Source organism: Macadamia integrifolia, chromosome 9 (assembly GCF_013358625.1).
Source record: "Macadamia integrifolia cultivar HAES 741 chromosome 9, SCU_Mint_v3, whole genome shotgun sequence".
Classification (NCBI taxonomy): Eukaryota; Viridiplantae; Streptophyta; class Magnoliopsida; order Proteales; family Proteaceae; genus Macadamia; species Macadamia integrifolia.
Window position 1 is genome coordinate 24250407 of NC_056565.1, and position 6408 is coordinate 24256814.

The following is a 6408-nucleotide window of genomic DNA, read 5'->3' on the forward strand; positions in this document are numbered from 1 at the left end:
TTCATGTCATTAGGGGGCTCAATTATTAAATAGATATTCTTTCTACTAAGAAATCATTTTAACCATTTTAATTCCTATTTCATCACTGTATATTGAGCCTTTTGTTTTGATGTTATGACATAATTAATAAAATGACTTGAGAATAACAGTATTTGTCATTGAGTGACCAAGCATCAATTACAACAATAAATTCCACCTTATCCTAACTTAATTAGGTTTTCGTGCAAAGGCTAAATGGGAGAAATAAAAATAGAAGGAAAGAAGTCAAAAAAATCTCAGTTAAATGAGATCGTTCACATGAATCCAAGCATCAGATAAGAATATATCTAATTGACAATCTCATTGGTGGAAATCTTACAAATTAAGCCCAAATTCTTTTCCAATTAAAATATATGTTGTTTAAAGAGAATATGAAGGAGTAGTTCTAAGTTTATGTGGAATGGGTTAAGGTGGAGGATAGGAGGCATGGTTTCAAGTATCGGTCTGGTATTAGTTGTATCGGATCAGTATTGGCTAAAATCGATCCTTGATCCTTGACCGATCCAGATCGATTATCCAAATCTGTTCAAGGGTAAAATAGTAAAAAATTAGTAATTTTTATAGAAAACAAGGACAAAATCAACTGATACCCACCGACCCCATCTGATCCGATCCAGATCGGTATTGACAGAGACCAATATCGATACCGATACCGATACCGATACCAATACCTTACCCTTAAATCCTTGATAGAAGGCCACTAAACAAGTTATACATGGAAAGAGAAACCCGAAGTACCCATCAATCTAATTGAAATTTCAAATTTTTATTTTTATTTATTTATTTTTACTTTTTTTATTTTTTTATTTATTTTCATTTATATATATATATATATATATATATATGGAAAAGGCTAGGTATGCCGCCGATATCATGTATACTAGCACCCATTGTGTATCCCTCTCCATATATATATATATATATATATATATTTTGTTGAAAATAAGCCTTTCCCGATTAGATGCTGTCGGGCCTGGGCCTCAGCCTGGATTTTCAAAAAATTGCTAAATGAATGGCATCAATTAAGTTCCACATATGAACCGATCTATTTAATATATCGTTTAAGAAATGTTTATAAATCTATTACGTCTTCCTTCCATCTCGCCTCTTTGAGTTCTAGTCACAAAAACAAGATCAAGACGAAGACCAGTCAAGAACCTTTAACGAACCATTTAAGAACCTATTACCCTAAACTAGTTTCAAATCGAGATCGAAATCATTAAAATCAGAAAACCAAAACCTTTTAATAAATGGTTTCTGTTTCACAAATGGGAATCGTTAAATAAATGGTCAATTTTGAGTTCTATCTACTGCAGCATGAATCAAATCGAATAAAACAAAACCACTAAAACCAAAACCGCACCATTAAGCACCCTTATTAAGATGTTCTTCCTTTATTAGTGCATCTCATAACCACCTCTTCAACAATGTGTAGGGTCAAAACTAATGACCCCCACTATCATGTATACAACAGCAGCATCCAAACCCTTATCCCAACTTAGTGAGATCAGTTACATGGAGATTCCAAGCAAGGATGAGCAAAAAGATCCATGCAAAAAAGATTGACGGGTTATTTCTATTTATGATAAGAGCTAGCTGTCAACTTGATGCACCACTACATATCAGCCACATACATATTACGACAGTCTAATAAGGTACCGGCTGTCTACCCCTGACGTATAAGAAAACCAAATGGGCAACTATTTATACACATTTAGTTTGAACCATGAAAAAAATGTAAATACAAAATGCAGTGGTGCAATAGTGCAGTAGTTGAAATTGGCAACAAATTGAAATACTCCAATTATTTTGGTACAATTTGATGAGAATCAAAATAACGAATAAAAACAATGCCATCAAAATATTCATGCTATAGAATGGCAAAAGTTGGAACAAAAATGAAGACACCATTCCATGTTTTGTGTCTGTTCAAAACTCTAAAGAAGGAAGTCTGATCTTATTTATCACTGGTGGCCTGCTCTCAAAGCATTTTATCTATCCCAACATTCACATCTTTGAGACTTAAAGGCTCCTATATTTGGCATCCTACTGCCAATGGTAAATTCACAGTTGCTTCTGCTTATAAGCTCATGTTGCAAGATGAAGATCAGCAAATCAATCCCCTGTGGCTTAATTGTGCATTTACTTTGTGCCCTGAAAATTCTTTCTTTTATGCAGAAGCTGCTGTATGACTCAATCTCTCATCCTTCTCTTCTTCGAGAAAGAGGAATCTATATCCAAGCTCGTTGCCCAATTAGTTCTTATCAACTTTATTTTCTCTGCTTGAGCATTTGCTACTCAGATTTGGAGTTCTTCTGATCTATCCAACTGTTCATCCCATCAAGTCTCAATTCAAAATTGATTCTCAAGTTTGTTTTGTCTGAATCTGAATTCCAGAATTTGTGCTTGGATCTGCGCATATTCAGCTACCATTATTTGGCATATTTGGATATCCTTTAACGCAGCCTTCTACAATAATGATTGAATCCTACCAAGAGATGCCATATTTAAAAGCAAGAAGCTGGCATCTGAATCCTTTTGTGCTGCTAAATTTACTGTCCTTTCATTTAAAATCATCCACATAGCTTGGTTTCCTACTCCAGAACATATCCTTAAAATCAATTTTGATGGTTCTTGTTGGGATGTCCAGGTCCTGCTGATATTGGTAGAATGTGTCGGAATACCTCAGGTCATTTCCTTTTTGGTTTTAGTTCTTATATCGGCTGCACTTATGCTTTTGTCGCTGAGGCACTTGCTGCTCTGTCATACCCTCATCTTGGCTGTGCAACTTCAGTTCTCTCATATTTATCCTTGAAGTTGACTCACAATTAGACATTGACCTTGTTGGAAAAATCTCTGAAGCCTCCTGGAGGAATGCTTCCATTACCAAAGACTGCAAGAGGCTTTCTTCACATTTTGTCTCTATTTGCTTTGTACATATATATCGCCATGAAATTTGAATTGAGGTTGAGACTTCTAACCATATCTGCCCATTTTATGAATTTGTATTCCTAGATTCCAGGCTTTCAGCACCAAAAACACCCAACTTGACTGAGATTATAGTCCAGTACATGTGACTAGACAAAGCAATAGACTGAGTATGCAACAAAAACCTGAATGATACTCTGCAAATGCTACCAAGATCACTTAAGTTGCACAAGATACTTGAATTTATCCCACAGTCACAAAGCAATAGACTGAGTATGCAACAAGAGCCTGAATGATACTGCAAATGCTACCAAGATCACTTAAGTTGCACAAGATACTTGAATTTATCCCACACGACATAGGGCAATGGCTCAACTATGCTTAGAGTTTCATATTAAAAGACATTTAACACTTGAACAGAAATAATACTCAAGAATGATTTTGATAAAAATTATGTACAAATATGTACCTGAGAGTTAATGCCTTGCAAGGCATGTGTTAAGCAGGATGCTTCAACAGCGAGTTTCTGTCCTTATGACCAGCTTCCCAGGCCATTCTGAGCAGCCACCTGATAGCATCAGGGTTTCTCTTTCTGCCCAGAAAACCTTAACTTCTGTGAGCAGGCCCGCGCTGCTGTGTTCCTGTACCTGTGTTGGTCAACTGTGGGCCAGATTTTGGGAACCTACTGGTCTGATCTAGTGCCTCACTCAACCAAGTATACCCTGCCTTTTGGATCTCTACTTTGTGAGATATAAGACAGCTCGCGATTGAGCCCTATTTTCCATAATTTTTGGTGTTTTCTTGGCTCTTTGTTCTGTAATCAGACTGAGTTGGGTTTGGAGTTTACAATCAACTGGGGTTGTTTACCTTGGGTAAACCACCTTACATCAAATTCCATGTCCAATATGTAAGTGATGCAGTCTGATATTCAAAAACATATGAATCCCAGATGCAAACAGGCCCAAGGATGTACTGCTATATGCGATAACTAATAACAGAGCTTAAAATTGATAAAAATATTTAATTATGGAATCATAACAGAAAATTAACAGGAGAACATGATTTGGATGGACATATTGGGAGAGATCGTAGAGCCTATGAAGGTGTACATGGAGAATATGGTTTTGGAGAGAGGAATGAGGAGAATATCCCAGTTTTCGACTTTGTTGTGGCTTAAGATTTATCCACTGTAAACGCTTACTTTGAAAAGAAACTTTAAGGAGGATGAAAGTAGGCAACGCCCAAGGCCCAAATGAGGTCCTAATAGAAGTGTGGATGAGCTTAGGAATGAATCTATCATTTATCTTGGCTAACCAAGTTGGTTAATAAGATTATCAGCATAAGGAAAATGCTAGATGAATGGAGGAGAAACACTGTGGTTCCGATTTACAAAATAAAGCTAATATTCAAAACTGCAATAACTATAGAAGCATAAAACTAACGAGTCATACTATGAAATTATGGGAGAGGGTTTCAAAAACCCACTTGAAAAAAGAAACTACTATAACAGAGAAACAATTTGGTTTTATGCCAGAAAGATCCATAGCAGAATATATTTACTTAGGAGACTCATGGAAGATTGAGAGATGAGTTTCATTGGTGTATGCTTTTTGCTAATGATATTGTTTTAATAGATGATACAAAAGTAGGGACTAACGAAAAGTTGGAGTTATATAAATCAACATTGGAAAAAAAAAGGTTTTAAGATAAGTAGAACAAAGACAAAGTATATGGTGTGTAACTTTAGTTATACTATGACAGATAATGAAGTGGTAAGACTTGATGAGATAGAGATTCTGCAAAGTGATTATTTAGCAAAATGATCACTTTAGGTATTTGGGCTCAATCATCAATAAAGAAGGTGATATAAATGATGATAATGTCTCACAAAGAATTAAAATATGATGGATAAAGTGAAAATATGTGTCCACAGTTATGTGTGATTGACGTATTCCTTTAAATCTTAAAGGCCATTTTTGTAAGACAATCATACGATCGACTATTATGTATGGTGAGGAATGTGTGGCAGTTTAGAAGCATCATATAGATAATAAACTTAGTGTAGCGGAGATGAGGATGTTGAAATAAATAAATGGTAAAACTAGGAAGGATGAAGTAGGGAATGATCATAATAAAGCTGATTTGGGAATAGCTCCGATACATGATAAGCTAGAAAGTTATTGAGATGGAATGACCATGTTCAACGGAGGCCTTTGGATGCTCCAATATGGATGAGTGAATTGATTCATATTATAAGAGCTAAAAGAGCCAATGGTAGACCTAAAATGGCTTTAAAGAAGTGGTGAGGAAAGAGATACATAGCTTAGGCCTTATATCAAATATAACATTGAATAGAGCTGATTGGAGAACAAGGATCCATGCAATCAACCCCATTAGTTGGCATAAGACTGAGTTTTTGCTGTTGGTGATGTAATGTACTAGGTACCAAAGTGGCAATCATCCAAGATGAGGTCTTCGAGATAGATGACTGGAAAGACAAATGAAGTCAATCACAATTAAAGCACTCAAGGAAACATTGTAGCCCCAACAGGAAATAGTATACAGTAAACCATTTAAGAAAAAAAAAAAAAAAAAAAACACTTATGTTACCCAGATGCCTTAAATTAAGAACCATACCATTTTTTTTTTGGCAGAGGAAGCATTTCTGTAGTGGGAAAATGACTGCATAATATTGACTTACAGAATCAGAATCAAGATTTAGGTTGAATGAGTGGTCATCGGCCCAATCAAGAGGGCAGAAACAAATTCCAAGGCCCCCCACCCAGCAAAAAAAAGAAAAAAAAATCTCATTCAACTCAGACAATTTCAACATCATTAAAGTATATCTAGAAAAGGCAGCTGTAAACTCAAGTGCAATGGATTTAATCGTTCTCTTCTAGGATCAAACCAACTATAGCGAGATAATTAGAGGAATCATAGGAACTATTCAAGTATATTAAGTTCTAACAATAACGTAAAATGGGCAGAATAGGGCTCCCAATCCCACATTCCATCTCCAAAACCATTGAATATTCATGACAGTTAGATAGTTCTGGAATTCCTTCAGCAATAACGCCTTTTCTAATTTCTACCATCCAACAAAAAATTTCAGACAGGCAATATCTAATTGAACAGAAACCATTCGTAGAACCCTAGGCCAGAAGTATATGAAAACAATATATTAGAAAAGATTACCGAACTGCATATAGATACGGAAGAGAAGTGCATTCAAGTAGGTAGAGAATTGAAACCTGGAAATCTCATAGTAGATGTTGGCGATAGATGAAGATAATGAAAGAAAGAAAAGGAGGATTCGAAAGGGAGAAGATGATACCGAACTAAAAAATCCTTCTCGACCTCTTCTCTAGGTTCTTCACATTCGAAATCGAGAAGAACATTCTATTTTGAAATACATTATATGTTTAAATCTTTTTTTTTTTT

At 35.5% G+C, this 6408-nt stretch overlaps 1 long non-coding RNA gene across 1 annotated transcript; it reads right to left on the reverse strand.

The window, feature by feature from the left end:
• Positions 1-1777: 1777 nt before the first annotated feature.
• On the reverse strand, positions 1778-6354 carry LOC122088213. Its single transcript, XR_006143015.1, has 2 exons — positions 6219-6354; positions 1778-5455 (listed from the first exon to the last, which is right to left on the reverse strand). It is a non-coding gene; the product is annotated as an uncharacterized LOC122088213 (long non-coding RNA).
• Between the last annotated feature and the right edge of the window lie 54 nt (positions 6355-6408).